At 39.5% G+C, this 17085-nt stretch overlaps 1 protein-coding gene and 1 long non-coding RNA gene across 27 annotated transcripts in view; one reads left to right on the top strand and one right to left on the bottom strand.

Moving 5' to 3' along the window:
* Nucleotides 1-17085, top strand: part of LOC105922250 (protein 4.1-like) — a 320088-nt gene that overhangs the window by 82476 nt on the left and 220527 nt on the right. The window lies entirely within an intron of this gene.
* On the bottom strand, nt 8992-14760 carry LOC118565523. The gene is made up of 3 exons (XR_004932412.1): nt 14563-14760; nt 11459-11633; nt 8992-9336 (listed from the first exon to the last, which is right to left on the bottom strand). It is a non-coding gene; the product is annotated as an uncharacterized LOC118565523 (long non-coding RNA).

Raw genomic sequence — 17085 nt, 5'->3', positions numbered from 1 at the left:
ATGATTTGGCGCTATATAAATAAAAACTGAAATGTATTGAACAAGAGTAAGTTTGTCAGTTTTCAAGCAGGATTTGTATATCTGTTCAACTTAAATATATAAGGAAACCAAAGAGTTAAGATCAGTTACTTACCAAGAGAAATTCCTTTGGGGTTTATTTGTGGTCTCTTGCTGCCCCCTGCTGGACAAGTTTGATCAAATATGATCAAACTTGATGATGATGGTATTTGATACCATGTCAACATGGTGTCAAAATTCAGATTTCAATCTAAAATGGCTTACTTCCTGTGATACTTGCACTATGACATTAATTGTAAATTCTGAGCGTCTTGCTGAGATCTACAACTGTACAAAATTTCATTACTCTACGATGAACTAAGTGAATAGCAAAGGGTCCTTTGAAAATTGCTTGGTGGCGCTATGGAGAAACTAAGTCCTGCTCACTAAAGTTTGTTATGGATTCCTGTTGGGGGGTGGATAAGGATGCATCCAAATGAGTTTTAAGCAGCTTGGCCCAAAACTGTGGAATTCAGAGCCAAACGTATGACAGCAGCGTTTGAGGTGAATATGCCACGCCGCCACGCCCCCCTGCTCCATCGAATCCAGTTGGGCCTGAAATCCACAACACATCAACATGTGTTCTGTCTGTGGACACAGTTTCATGTTGATTAGCTTAAAGGGGTAACATAGCGACCACTTACAACAAAACATGACACTTCCTGTTGTCAGGGGGCGTGGCCTAAGCAAGGTCATCATTTGACCATTGGATATTGTAGAAGACCCGATGATGATCAATCACAGAAAGTTTGGTGCCTCTGTGTGTTTCTGTGTAGGAGATATAACAGTTTTATGTTTTGTGGCGAGTAGGTGAACTTTGACCCCTGCTAACGCCCCTTCAACATGCTCAAAAACTCACCGTTTTGATAACTTTTAATTGGCCATGCCTTATGATCAGACTGACCGAGTTTCAAACCGCTCGCTCGAAATCCCTAGGAGGAGTTCGATCAAGTACCAATGCTGTAAACGTCAAAATTGAGGTCAAAATCAGACCTTCAATCTAAAATGGCCGACTTCCTGTGATATTTTCACTATGACATTAATTGTAAATTCTGAGCGTCTTGGTGAGCTCTACCACTGTACCAAATCTCATGTCTCTACGATGAAGTAAGTGAATAGCAAAGGGTCCTTTGAAAATTTCTAGGTGGCGCCGTTGAGGCATTTTTCTTTTGATTTTTGTGACGACCTTAAAATACAAAATTTTTAAACAGTCTTCTTGCATCTGCCAAGTTTGGTGAGTTTTTGAGTATGATAAAGCCCCCAAAAAGGCCCCTCTTTGGGGTGGCAGATTAATAATAATAATAATAATAATAATAATTAAAACCGCAAGCGGTGATGAGCGGCCCTCGCAGCAAAGTGCCGCTCCGGCCTTGGCCACCGCTGGGATTTGCGCACCGCCGGCCGCCCGCCACCGCAGATGCTGTCACGCATTTTGCCCGCCCGTCCACTGGGCGATTTACACGAACGTGTTCGGCAGCGCTCCCCCACGACTCACAAAAAATCTGGTGCAGATTCACCACAACGGACCGGTATAGCGCCCGCTTCACAGCAGACGCCGCACCAATCCGCCTGTCGATCTCCCGCTCCATCTTCCCCTCATTCGTGAACAAGACCCCAAGATACTTGAACTTCTCCACTAGAAGCTGGACTTTCCTTTTTTAAAAAGCTTATAGTTAGAGTGGCTCATGTTACCCTGAGCTACCTCTATAGTTATGCTGCTATAGGTTTAGGCTACTGCAGGACATCAGGGTCTATTGTTCTTCAATTTTGAATGACTGTTGTCATTTCAGCTTTTAACTTTTTGATTTTTCTTTTTTCTTCATAGTAGGCACACCTGGTCTGGCGTTCTGTTAGCTGTGGCTTCATCCAGGGAAGACAGATCACCCGCTACTACCATCTAATGTAGAACTTCTGTGCTTTTTTTGTCTCTCTTGTTGTGTCTCTGCTCTGTCTTCTGTAACCCCCAGTCTGTCGAGGCAGATGACCGTTCATACTGAGCCCGGTTCTGCTGGAGGTTTTTCCTTCCCGTTAATGGGGAGTTTTTTTTCCTGCTGTCGCTTCATGCTTGCTCAGTAGGTAGGATTGCTGCAAAGCCATGGACAATGCAAACGACTCTCCCTGTGGCTCTACGCTTCTTCAAGAGAGAATGCTACTTGTCAAGACTTTGATGCAATGAACTGGTTCCCTTATATAGGAATTTTTGTGTATAATCTGACCCAATCTGTATAATCTGATTGATTTTGACGTTTAAAGTGCCTTGAGATGACATATTTCATGAATTGTCGCTATATAAATAACATTGAATTGCATCATCTCTTCAGACCAAATAAACTATCACATTTTTTGAGACAGTTATCTCATTTTAAAGATATAATCATCTAACAGTATTACTCTTAACAAGTTAAAGCTCCATAATAATTTTAGACCAGGTTTTAGTTCCACTCTTTTATTATGCACATCTAGGCTACCTATAAATATAAAGTATGGTATGCCAAAAAACATTTTCAACAAAAGGCAATTTTAGTAATGGCCTTGCGATTTTATATCTAAGCATTAAAAATGATAATATTTCACCAATTTTCACAGCAAGATGGAAATAACGACTATCCAACATTTTAAGATTTTGTAAAAACTTTTTTTCCTTTTTTACCTACCTTTTGAAATTAATACTTGTTTCTACTTCTCCAAAATTAAACTTCAAGAAAACTATTGTGCTGTCCTGGGGCCATATGCAGCTAGACAGCTAGGACAAAAGTTCCCCACAAAAGCTTCCTTTTCTTGCATTCTCTGAATAACCTTTGTTCCCAAATCTGGCTTTAAACATTCTTTTTGTAAAAAGACGAATATTTTTCCAAGGCAGAAGCGTGTAGAACAAATTCAACTTCAACATTAGCAGTTTCCCTAGCTTCATCGCTGAAAAGCAGCTTTTAACCGGAGCAAAATACGTCAAAGATCTTTTTTTAAGGTGAGAGCACTCACTATCTCACGTAATTCACACAGAGATCTAACAAAGTTGTGATGTCTCACTCTGATTAAATATGAACCCAAAACTTTTCTAACTGTTGCCTTGGATTTCCTCTGACTAAGAATTATTATCTTATTTATGTAATGTATTCACGACATGAATTCCTTGCTGTCTTAACAAAAGGCAGAACAACTATAATGTTACTTTCTATAATTATTACAGGCTCTGCTGAGATGTCAAATTCTGGAGAATGCTTAGACACCCTGACACACAAATATGGATTAACTTCATTTCATGTGCCACTCGTGAACTTGTTTTAGTTGATTTAGTTTTCTTGATGTACTGTAGAGCGTGATGAGGTCTGTTGTGGTATGTGTGCACTGGATTGAGGGGACAGTTGGTGTTGTTTGTCAAACCCAATCTTCTTAAGCTGCAAATTCAGTAAAGTTACCAGATATATATATATATATATATATATATATATAAAACGGTTGCAGTTACAGCTCAAATGTCGTAACAACACTTCTAAATCTGAGTCTGACGCACAATTTCAAATACAAACACGAAGCAGTTTGATTTTTGTCCGATGACGAGCGAGCGAGCGAGAGAGAGAGAACTGGTAAAGCAGCACATAGTAACAATAAAGATGAGCGCCATAAAGATGTTATTAATCAGGGAAATCTATCTGATTGTTTCACAGCGGTTACCTGCAGCGGGTAAACACGCCCACGACAACACACTTAGGCTCCCCGCAGCCCGTTTCTATCGGAATATGCGCCAAAACTGCCTCTTTAAAATGAACTGCACGGTTCAGTCTGCACCTGTCTGAATTGCAATGTGAAGTTTTACACATCTATGCGTGAGCATAATCAAAATTCCCCCCAGGAGCAGCGTTTTTTTTTTTCCCCAGGACCCGCGGTAACGACAGGGGTGTTCTTACGATGGAGTATTAGGGCCACACATGAAGAGAAAAAATAATTTTGCCATGACAAGATTAAACTGGTGCAGATCAGTTGATGCAGCGATGCATTTGGCCACCGGAGGCAGTGGCGACCCACCAGCTTAAATCTATGTATTGACATCTTAAAAATGGTCTTATAGCTTAAAAGATCATCCTGTTTTGGTTGGTTTTGTAGCCGAATAGAAGAGATGTTCTCAAAGCATTAAATAAGCCTTTTGACTTTTAAAAATGTTGTCCTTTTAAGGTAATTTTAAGTTACTTTTATTAAATTTATCAATATCCTATGGAAGTCTGGACATATGGCAGCGGCGTTTCAGGTGACTTTGCCACGCCACTACGCCGCCCTGCTCCATCGAATCCAGTTGATTTTGTAGCCGAATAGAAGGGATGTTCTCAAAGCATCAAATAAGCCTTTTGACTTTTAAAAATGTTGTCCTTTTAAGGTAATTTTAAGTTACTTTTTAATAAATTTGTCAATACCCTAAGGAAGTCTGGACATATGGCAGCGGCGTTTCAGGTGACTTCGCCACGCCACCATGCCGCACTGCTACATGGAATCCAGTTGGGCCTGGAATCCACAACACAGCAACATGTCTGTGGACACAGTTTCATGTTGATTAGCTCAGAGGGGTAACATAGCAACTGCTAACAATAAAACATGACACTTCCTGTTGTCAGGGGGCGTGGCCTAAGTGATGTCATCATTTGACCATTGGATATTGTAGAAGACCCGATGATGATCAATCACAGAAAGTTTGGTGCCTCTGTGTGTTTCTGTGTAGGAGATATAGCAGATTTTCCTGTTGTCAGGGGGCGTGGCCTAAGTGATGTCATCATTTGACTATTGGATATTGTAGAAGACCCGATGATGATCAATCAAGTTTGGTGCCTCTGTGTGTTTCTGTGTAGGAGATAAAACAGTTTTTCCTGTTGTCAGGGGGCGTGGCCTAAGTGATGTCATCATTTGACCATTGGATACTGTAGAAGACCCGATGATGATCAATCACAGAAAGTTTGGTGCCTCTGTGTGTTTCTGTGTAGGAGATATAACAGTTTTTCCTATTGTCAGGGGGCGTGGCCTAAGTGATGTCATCATTTGACCATTGGATATTGTAAAAGACCCGATGATGATCAATTACAGAAAGTTTGGTGCCTCTGTGTGTTTCTGTGTAGGAGATATAACAGTTTTCTGTTTTGTGGCGAGTAGGTGAACTTTGACCCCTGCTAACGCCCCTTCAACATGCTCAAAAACTCACCGTTTTGATAACTTTTAATTGGCCATGCCTGATGATCAGACTGACCGAGTTTCAAGCCGCTCGCTCGAAATCCCTAGGACGAGTTCGATCAAATACCAATGCTGTAAACGTCAAAAATGAGGTAAAATTACGACCTTCAATCTAAAATGGCCGACTTCCTGTGATATTTGCACTATGACGTTAATTGTAAATTCTGAGCGTCTTGCTTAGATCTACAACTGTACAAAATTTCATTAATCTACGATGAAGTAAGTGAATAGCAAAGGGTCCTTTGAAAATTTCTAGGTGGCGCCGTTGAGGCATTTTTCTTTAGATTTTTGTGACGACCTTAAAATACAAAATTTTTAAACAGTCACCATGCATCTGCAAAGTTTGGTGAGTTTTTGAATATGATAAAGCCCCCAAAAAGGCCCCTCTTTAGGGGGGCAGAATAAAAATAATAATAATAAGAAACAACACAGAAACAATAGGCCTTCGCAGCGCTTCGCTGCTCGGGCCTAATAATTAAACAACACAGATACAATAGGCCTTCGCAGCGCTTCGCTGCTCGGGCCTAATTAACACTACAGATACAATAGGCCTTCGCAGCGCTTCGCTGCACAGACACACAGCTTCAGTCGCTTCAGCTAGGAACCACTGATCAGGCCCGAAATCTTGGAGTAATAATGGTCTCAGACCTGAACCTCCAAAAGCATCTAAAGAAAGTTACAAGTTCAGCTTTCTATCACCTGAAAAACATTTCCAGGATTAAAGGACTAATGTCTCAGCAGGATCTGGAAAAACTAATCCATGCGTTTATATTTGCAACGGTGCAACGGTGTTTTCACAGGCCTGCCTAAAAAGTGGATCAGACAGCTGCAGCTGATCCAGAACGCTCCTGCCCGCGTCCTCACTAAGACTAAGAAAGTAGAGCACATCACCCCAGTTCTAAAGTCCTTCCATGGCTCCCTGTATATCAGAGAATAGACTTTAAAAACTTCTGTTCGTCTATAAATCCCTGAATGGCTTAGCACCTAAATACATCAGACTTGTTATCAGTGTATTAACCATCCAGACCATTAAGGTCTTCTGGCTCTAGCCTACTCTGCATACCTAGAACCAGAACTAAACAAGGAGAAGCAGCATTTAGTTCCTATGCTCCACTGATCTGGAACAAACTTCCAGAAAATTGTAAAGGTGCGTAAAGCCTGAGTTCCTTTAAATCAAGATTAAAAACACATTTGTTTAGGATTGCCTTCAACTGTTCTAGTTAACTGAATCACCACTTTTTTGTTCTTTTTTCTATCTACATTTTATATGACCTTAAAAATACAATGATGACCTTAAAATACAAAATTTTTAAACAGTCACCATGCATCTGCAAAGTTTGGTGAGTTTTTGAAAAAGGTAAGGCCCCCAAAAAGGCCCCTCTTTAGGGGGGCAGAATAATAATAATAATTAACACTACAGATACAATAGGCCTTCGCAGCGCTTCGCTGCTCGGGCCTAATTAAAGCCGCAAGCGGCGATGAGCGGCCCTCGCAGCCAAGCACCGCTGGGGTACGCGTACCGCCTGCCGCCAGCCACCGCAGAAGCTGTCACGCATTTTCCCTGCCCGTCCACCGGGCGATTCACACGAACCCGTACGGCAGCGCTCCCCCCCCCCACAACTCCCCCCCACCCGACTCACAAAAAATCAGGTGCAGATCGGTCGATGCAGCGAGGAGATACAATCGTTCGGCAGGCCGTACGTTTGACACCCCTGGTTTAAACATTATTTTACTGGTTGAAATGCAGTTAAAAGTCTTCAGCTGAAAGGTTGTACACAAAAAAGGTGTTGCACACAAATAAAACTTGTTTTGCACACAAAAAGATATGTTTCACACAAAAAAATTGTTTTGCAAACTGTCCGCCTACCTTGCGCTCAAAATATCATTTATAAGTTTTCCTCGAGTACAAAATGGTCTCTGCTCGCACAAAACAGCCTCTGCTCGACTACGATACAATCCCACCCACGCTGCGGTAAATTTGTGCCAAAAGTCACGTGATGCATTAAGAGTTGTTGTTGTTCAGACTTCCCGACATTGAGAAGAATTCAGTTATCTCTAAACTATTGGGCTAATTTACAGGGTCATAGTGAAGATCATCCAGCACAGAGCACTTTAACATCTTGTTGGGAAATGGAGAACAGGGAGAGAAGAAGCTTTGGGTAGACAGTTAGACAAAAAGCAATGGAATTAGAATTAACTGATTTAATGTTCAGTTCAACAGTACCACTGACAGCAGTACAACCTTGGATACTACCTGAAGCTAAAGTAGATCTAACACTATTACGAAAGGGAAATAAGGTCAGGGTTTTTTTTTTTTTATTCAAATACAATACAGGAATATATTAATATTTACTAGTTTCATTCAGATCTACACAGATGCATCAAAACAGTTTAGATAACAAGATAGGAGTATCTTTTATTGTTCCAGAGTTTCATATTACAGTAGGAAAGAGGACAAGTAATAATATATCAGTATACACAAGAGAAATGTTAGCAATTTTGTTTGCAATGCAATGGGTAGAAGAAATAAGACCTCTGAGAGTGATTATTTGTTCAGATTCATCTTCATCACTAATCAGTTTACCGATAAAACACTCAGACAGTAGACTAGATATTTTGATAGAAATCCAGCAAACATTATACAGAATTCAAATGATGGACACTACAGTCATATTTTTTTGGGTACCAGCACACATGGGAGTTAAAGGAAATGAAATGGCAGATAAGGCTGCAAAGGAGGCTACAACAAGAAAAGACATTGATGTGTCAGTTAAAATTAGTAAGATGGAAATAAAGAGCATAATTAAACAGAAGATGAAGGAAAGGTGGCAAAAGCAATGGGAGGAACAGAAGATGGTTTTACATGATCCAGAGGAGAGTGGGAAAAATGAGATGGGCAGGGAAGAACATAGGAGAAGAAACAATTATATCAGGACTTAGATTTGGGCACACAGGATTAAATAATACATTATTCTAAATAGGTAAACATAACAATGGCAGATGTGAATATTGTGAGCAACAAGAGACAGTTGAACACGTTATGGTATACTGTAGGAAGTATGAAAGAGAAAGGAGAGAAATGGTCCAAAATCTAAAAAGGAAAATAATACAATTTGATTTAATAGAAATACTTAGAAAAACTCCAGAGATAATTGTTATGTGATTATTTTTCATTATCTTAGATTAATAAATGTAATTGAGAGGATTTGAAATCTTTTTTTGGTTTTGTTTATATTGTTTTGTTAATTTGATTGTGACTTGTTTTGTTTAGTATAAATAAGAAGTGGCCATTCTGATCCACACTCCATACCAGTTGGTGGCGGTAATGCACCATTTGGTTGCGTGCCAACCGGCAAAAAAAAATCCATAAAGAAAAAGAAGAAGCAGGAGACTTCCCGACAGCAGGGGGCGCACCTGAAAAAAACTGAAAGGCGCCGGTTTGGCTGAGGAAGACAGAAGTGATATCACAGCTAACAGTAGGGACGTGCAGAGGGGGGCGGGGGGCTTGGTCACCTGCCCCTTTGCCCCTTGATGCCCAAAGTGCCCTTTTGTCAGTGTTTTTTTATGTGTGTGTGTGTGTGCATGTCCAAAATAAAAATAATTTAGATCTAAATTGCCACAGTTACCGTGGCACGGTTACATGATCCACATAACTAGTCCCAGTTAAAGGTATACTATGCAACCGGGGTTGATTTTCCAGCGAGGCTCCTCCCAGAGGGTGAAAGTAAAAGTGCATTGTCGTAAAGATGCTCAGCTGTTTTCCTGGTTTCTCCATCAAGCCAGGTGCGGTTGTTTGTAGGTGGGGTTGTATTTCCCCTATCCCTAACCCTAACATACATAAATTTCCCTCGACAGACACAAATATCCTAAAGTTAGTATATTACAGTTATTATCCATTATGCACTTACCAAATATGACTTCAAACAGATTTAAAGTCCTGAATTCCTACTTTCCATTCCAGCCCACAAAGTTGTACTGCCTTGACAGGCCATAGTCCATGATGAAGAACATCATACGTCTCGTGGCCTCATCCACAGTCCTCCCACCAATGTCTGACACTGCTGTGACCTAAGGGGGAACAAAAACAGTTCAAAGCTAATTCATTTTTATAGCTCACAGGAGTAAACACGATGCAAAGACAAACTCTGGGTCTAGATTATTTTCATTGTTGATTAATCTATTGATTATTTTAACAATTAATTGATTGGTTGCTATAATAATAAAATGTTAATTTTTTTTTTTAAAATGTCAGTGTTTCCCAAATCTATTGTTCTGTCAACGAAACATGGAGATACTCAGTTTAATGCTATAAATGAGCAAAGAAAACAGAAATATTCACATTTATGAAGCTGAAATCAGAGACGTAGGACTCTTTTGTTGGGTGTTCACGTCAACAATAAACTGGACTGGACTCATAATACAGACGCTCTGTATAAGAAGGGCCAGAGCCGCCTCCACCTCCTGAGGAGGCTGAGGTCCTTTGGAGTAAGCAGGCCCCTGCTTAAGACCTTCTATGACCCTGTGGTGGCCTCAGTCCTTCTCTACGCTGTCGTCTGCTGTGCCACAGGCAGCGCAGAACGGGACAGAATGAGGCTGAATAACCTGGTGAGGAAGGCCACTTCTGTCCTGGGCTGCACTCTGGACTCAGTAGAGGAAGTGGCTGAGAGGAGGATGTTGTTCAAGTTCACATCCATCATGGACAACACCTTTCAACCCCTGCACCAGACTGTAGAGGAGCTGAGCAGCTCCTTTAGTGCCAGACTTAGACATTCATCCCTGCTGCCATCAGATTATACAATGCTGCACTGTAACTGTAACCAATGTGCAATAATCTATCTAATTCACTGTCCAATAACCCGTGCAATAATCCTGAAAGAAGTGACTTCTGCTGCTATCAATAACTGTAACCACAACTGTTATAACTTTGGGCAATAACTAATGTGCAATAACCTACTTAACACACTGTGCTATAACCTGTGCAATGATCCGGAAGAACTTCTGCTGCTATCACCAGGTGAATATATGTCTTATAATTTTATAAATTTTAAGTATGTATGCTTCATTTATAAAGCGCTACATGGACTAGCTCCACCTCCTGTGTCTACCCTGTTCAAACCTAAGTCTTCAAGTGGCCTGAGAACCAGGGCCTCCTCCAGAGAAGACTGTGAGGTCCCTCACAGAATAACAACTTTTGGTCAGAACACTCTCTCTGTGAGAGCCATTAACATCTGGAACAGTCTTTCTCTGCACATACGGGAGAGCCCTACACTGATCAGCTTTAGAGCTCAACTCAAACTATGGATGAAAACAAACCAGTCATGTGACCACTAAACTTTTAACATTTTTATTGTGATGCTTATATTGTATATTATATGTTCTTTCTTATGTATTTGCCTGCCTAGGGACTACGGATCAAAACTAGCTTTGTAGCTATAATCCGGCATATTTACATTTGTTTTTATACTGATGTTCATTAATGTGCTTTGTCCCTATTCAAATAAATAAATAAAAAATGTCAGTACATGTTTATGTAGGCATATGTATGTGTGCATATATATATATATATATATATATATATATATATATATATGCACACATATATGTATATATGTGTGTGCATGTGTATATGTGTGTATTTATATATATAGATATATATATATATATATGCACACATATATGTATATATGTGTGTGCATGTGTATGTGTGTATTTATATATATATATATATATATATATATATATATATATATTTATATTTATTTGTGTGTGTGTGTATAACCGGGAAGTACACATGACATCATCTGCCTACTCCGATTTCTTTTGTATTTTTATTCTTATTTTTTTTCTCATTTTCTTTTTGATCCACTGTATATAGGAAGATACACTGTATATAACTGACACACCCTTTCTTACTCCTGACTATTGATTTACTATTGAGCTGATGTGACAAGCGAATTTCTCCAATGTGAGATCAATAAAGACTATCTTATCTTATCTTATCTTTTGCTTAAAAAAACTACTCAAACTGATTATAGTTGCCAATTAATTAAATAAAGGATTACTGTTCAATTTATTGATGAATTGTTGCAGCTCTATTGTGAGCACACTTGGGTCATTTCAGATCAGATTTACTGCTAGCCCACAAATAAAACTGAATGAAATTTCACTAGCCTAGACTTTACATACATACCAGTTCAGACATGAACTCCCTCTGGGATGGGATCAAGGATGCCGCCACTATTGTGTCAGGGTTCGTAGCATCCTTCAATGAACTCTTTGGGTTCCTTTGATATCCTCAGGGAGTGTCAGGATGCGAAACAAACATGCTGTCCCTTATTCGTATTTCTGGTGGTGACGTGGTTGACCTGAGGGTGGATAGAAGGAAAAAATGTTTCAGTGTAGACCTGTTGGATTAAGGCAAAGGAGATGTCAGCACAGACACCTCAATCAGACAATTAAAAAGGCTGATTGAAAAGTACACATTTTAATCAGTTTCACTCGCTCGCATTACTGTGCGTCAGGATTCATTTGGTCTCTACACAAAATAAGACAGCCTGGTATTTAGACTCCATGACTGTTTGGCAGAGACAACACTATTTTAACTATTATTTAAACTATAGTTTTAATTTTTCTGTAGCTAGCTAAAATAATACTAAATTAAAAATAGATTAATTAAATTAATTAATATAACTAGTTAGGTTATAATTCAAAGCTTTCATATGACATAGCCTACTTATATTTTAGTCATTATAAAACTTAACAATGGTTTTTCACATATTCTTACCACACACATTTCAAGCAAGAGCCCATAAATCATGTCTATCCAATAATTTAGGACCATTTTGTTCGTTTTTGGTGTTCAATGTACTTTTCTCTACTTCCATCCCTGCCACCCATTAGCACATATTGTGTTTATGCTGGAAAAACTGTAACTGTAAAGCATGAGGATGATCAGACAATCTTACTTATGGAAGGTAATTCCCCAGGATCTGGTTCCTAGTGTTAGGCCGTGGGCCAGAATCTGTACGGTGACTTTTCGTATGAACTGTCAGGGGGCAACTTTCTTGCACCGGGATAAGTTGCTACACATAGCAGTGATCTCAAAACACCAATGTTCCCACGTTTTCACTTGCACATTAAGAAGTTATAGCCGATAAAAAATCTAAACTGTGGCGCTCCAGTCCAATAAGTCACGTGATTCGATTTTTGCTGCTCAGCCAATCCGATCGCTGTATTGTCAGCTGAGCGAGTTTACCACGTCATCATGGCTGCGCCCGTAAGATGGTTGTTTCTGTTGTGTCTGTTTCCAGACGAAGAAAGCCCAATAATAGCATTTTGTGGCGCCACCTGGCAGAGATCTTGATGGCAAGAAAAAAATAAATAGCCCAGACCATCCATCCATTCATCCATCCATCCATCCATTCATCCATCCATCCATCCATTCATTTTCTAACACGCTTATCCCTGCGTTCGCGAGGTGCCGGTCCCTATCTCCAGCTGTCAATGGGCGAGAGGCGTTGTATAAACTGGACAGGTCACCAGTCCATCGCAGGGCAGAAATAGTCCAGACTTTTGCCCAATTTACTGTGATATCACCAAGACCTGCTGCGCTAGGATAGCACAGGTGTCGTTGTGCCAAACGACTTATCCCCGCCAGAATTTGTATTCCCTGCGCCAAGAGCGCATTCAGCTGGAAGAATGAATCTAGTCAACTCCGCCTCATTTCCAACCTATTAGGCGTGGAAATGAGGATGTTTTACTTTTCTTAACGAAATATAGCAATGGTGTCGTTACATTATCGTTCATCCATCCATCCAGTATAATACGTTATGAGAAAGAAAACGGTCATTTCCAGATGTGTCACGAAAATATTAGCTTTATGTTATTAGATTGTCGAATGTCTGTCTGCTGAAACCAAAATCCACCTTCCTAAGTCCATCACAGCTGTCTGCTGGTTCTCTTTTTTTCTTTTTTGGTAGCTAAACCCGCATGAATAGATTATATAAAGCGGATTTCACGTGTGATCAAATGAACACTGAATAAAGGCACAGCCAAAATTATCAGATTTAATAAGATTTTAATTCAACCAAGAACCTTATCGAGATATTAACCGTATTAAGAAAACGAGATATGTCTCTTTTAAAAATAGAACAACGTATTAGGAGTTTAAAAAAAATAAATTTCATTTTACTAGAATGTGATGTTTAAAATATTTAGACTTCACAAAGCTGGAGGTTAAAACTTTTATTGATTTCAAAAATACAATACAAAATTCTACAAATTCCGAAGGGGATAACTCGTTTGGCACAACGAGTTTATACAACGCGTCTCACCCATTGACAGCTGGAGCTCGGCACCAGCACCTCGCAAACCCAGCGGGGATAAGCCTGTTAGAAAATGGATGGATGGATGGATGGATGGACAGATGGTCTGGGCTATTTATTTTTTTCTTGCCATCAAGATCTCTGCCAGGTGGCGCCACAAAATGCTATTATTGGGCTTTCTTCATCTGGAAACAAATGCATACAAACATCTTACGAGCGCAGCCATGATGAACTGATGAACGCGCACAGCTGACAATACAGCGATCTGATTGGCTGAGCAGCAAAAATCGAATCACGTGACCTCTTGGACCGGAGCGCCACAGTTTAGATTTTTTATCGGCTATAACTTATTAATGTGCAAGCGAAAACGTGGGAACATTGGTGTTTTGAGATCACTGCTATGTGTAGCAACTTATCCTGGTGGAAGAAAGTTGCCCCCTGACAGTTCATACGAAACTTCTTAAGGAAGCGTCCTACAGATTCTGGCCCACGGCCTATGTCCTTTTATTTGCGCACCCATAAGCTGAGTAAAAGTCGGGCTTCCTGGGACGTAGCTCTGGAAATTTGCTTACAATACAAAATCGAAATTATTCATTAAGTTAGACACCCCTAAAGGGTGACGTTTTCAGTCAGTTGGTTTATCTGGAAATCTGGTGAGAATTCACCGGATTTAGAGTGTCAGAAAACATAAAGTACATTTTGCTGCATTGACGTGTATTCTCTCTGACCGCAGCTTGGTCTGACCTATGTATAGTAGACGGGGCGTCTACGTATACATGTCTATGCTGGTAGTCAGCGGAACCCGGATGTAACTAGAGCCTTGCTCGCTAGCCTTAAGGCGCTAGCATTAGCGCTATAAGTAGCGCCTTAAGACGCTAGAATTAGCCGCAGAGCTGAGACTCCTCATGTCACCTTAAGTTGTGGTGGGGGATATTACAGTAACATGCATATATAATCTAAACAGCCTTACCTGTTTTTTGCTTCCCCTCCTAAATTCTCCACTGTCTGGTGCTAATGTTGTTAGATGTGACATCACGTTCTTCTTCCTCAGGCAAACGAACACGTTTCAGATTGTTGGAGTGCGCCCCCTGCTGTTGGGAAGTCTTCTTCTCTTGTTCTTTATGAACTTTTCACATCTGCCAGTGTTATGCTTCCCTATTTTGAATAATGTACCATTTAATCCTGTGTGGGCAAATCTAAGTCTTGATATGAGATAAGATAAGATAGTCTTTATTGATCTCACATTGGAGAAATTCACTTGTCGGCTCAATGGTGTATATTATATTATATATATATATATATATATATATATATATATATATATATATATATATATATATATGCCTACATACACATGTACTGACATATATTCACTTGGTGAAAGCAGAAGAAGTTCTTCTGGATCATTGCACAGGTTATAGCACAGTGTATTAAATAGATTATTGCACATTAGTTATTGCCCAAAGTTATAACAGTTGTGGTTATATAGAACAGATTACTGGATCACTGTGTGCTTCTGTGCTTTTTTGTCTGTCTTGTGTCTCTGCTCTGTCTTCTGTAACCCCCAGTCGGTCGAGGCAGATGACCGTTCATACTGAGCCGGTGCTGCTGGAGGTTTGTCTTTCATGTTAATGGGGAGGTTTTTTTCCCCTGTTGCTTCATGCTTGCTCAGTATGAGGGATTGTTGCAAAGGCATGGACAATGCAGACTACTCTCCCTGTGACTCTACGCTTCTTCAGGAGGAAATGCTGCTTGTCAAGACTTTTATGCAATCAACTGGTTCCCTTATATAGGATTAAAGATTAAAAGCTTCTTTCTTTTAAAGGGCAGCTAAAGATATTTTAAAGCTGCTTACAATTATGTTTGACTGTGTAGGAATAGTTTGGAAAAATGTTGCCATCTAGTTTTGAAAATTATAACTGTTTTTCCTTCAAAACACAATTTACATTAAAAAATTGTCAAAATAATATGGTTGGATGTAGCAAAAATGTTTTTGATAACTGTTGATCCTTTATGTGTGAGGAATTTTTTGGAGTAGCTTTGAATGCCATAAGTGTAACGGTTTAGAAGTAGTTTAATCAAATGTAACCCAAAAATATGGAAAAATGACATCTTTGATGAGAAATGAATGATTTCCTGTAGGAGGTAGCCCATTGCTTCAAGAGGCTTTTTTGTAGGGCCTGTGAAGTTACATGCACTTAAGGAGTTTCATAATTCTCAGATAAAGCATGGCTTGGGGCTTACTGTTTTTATGTGTTTTTAATGGTTTTCCACAAACTTGATTTTTACAATGCGACAGCAAAGTCAAAAATGCATATTTCTTCAAACCTTTGATAAATTTTAACCCTCAATGTCTCATCTCCACGCTGAAAAAATTTGAAAGTGATAGCTTAAAATGCCTAGGACTAGTTCGTTAAAGTTCAAGGCAAAAACTGCCAATATTTTACCCTTTGACCCAAAATGGCAGACTTCCTGTGGGTTTTAGAGCATACACCCAAGAGACTTTTTTTCATAATTTTAAAAAAGCTACCTAGGTAAAAAATTTCAGCTTTCTACGTGTTACGGTTTGGCCCAACTCACTCTAGTTGGCGCTGTTGAGCGGGTTTGCCACGCCCGTTTTCAATTACACTAAAACCATGCGATTTCTCACGGGGGACAATTTTGGGTAAAGTTTGGTGAGTTTTCATGCATGTTCAGGCCTCCAAAAAGCCGTTTCAAAAGTCCCAAGAATAAATAATAATAATAATTAAAGCCGCAAGCGGCGATGAGCGGCCCTCGCAGCCAAGCACCGCTGGGGTACACGCACCGCCTGCCGCCAGCCACCGCAGAAGCTGTCACGCAATTTCCCTGCCCGTCCACCGGGCGATTCACACGAACCCATTTGGCAGCGCTCCCCCACAACTCACAAAAAAATCAGGTGCAGATCGGTCGATGCAGCGAGGAGATACAGCCGTTGAATAATGATAATGCATTTGGCCACCGGGCCGGACCGCTGGGGTTGTAAAGAGATGACATGCTGGAACTATATAAATACAATTGGATTGAATTAACTTTGTCTTTATATAAAACCCCATGAGTTGCCTCGTGGCATGAACATGCACCGCTATATATTATAGTATATGTTGTGTGGTTATATATATATATATGTAGGTGTAGAGGATATATATATAATATATATATTATATTATTATTATTATATATAATCTCTCTCTCTATATACCACTTTCTCTAGTATGTGTGTATATATGTCCATCTATATATATTATCACACACAGAGAGAGGACGATACACCACATAATATATAGATCTATCTCTTATATTAGGTCAATCTATATATACAATAGATATATATATATATATTATATCAAATATATATATACATATATATATATACACACACATATATAATATTATAATACACATAATATATATATATATATATTTTATTAAGTCAAATATATATATACATATATATATATATATATTTTATTAA

This window comes from Fundulus heteroclitus, chromosome 13 (genome assembly GCF_011125445.2).
Source record: "Fundulus heteroclitus isolate FHET01 chromosome 13, MU-UCD_Fhet_4.1, whole genome shotgun sequence".
In the NCBI taxonomy this organism is placed as follows: Eukaryota; Metazoa; Chordata; class Actinopteri; order Cyprinodontiformes; family Fundulidae; genus Fundulus; species Fundulus heteroclitus.
This window is presented reverse-complemented; position numbering and strand designations above follow the sequence as displayed.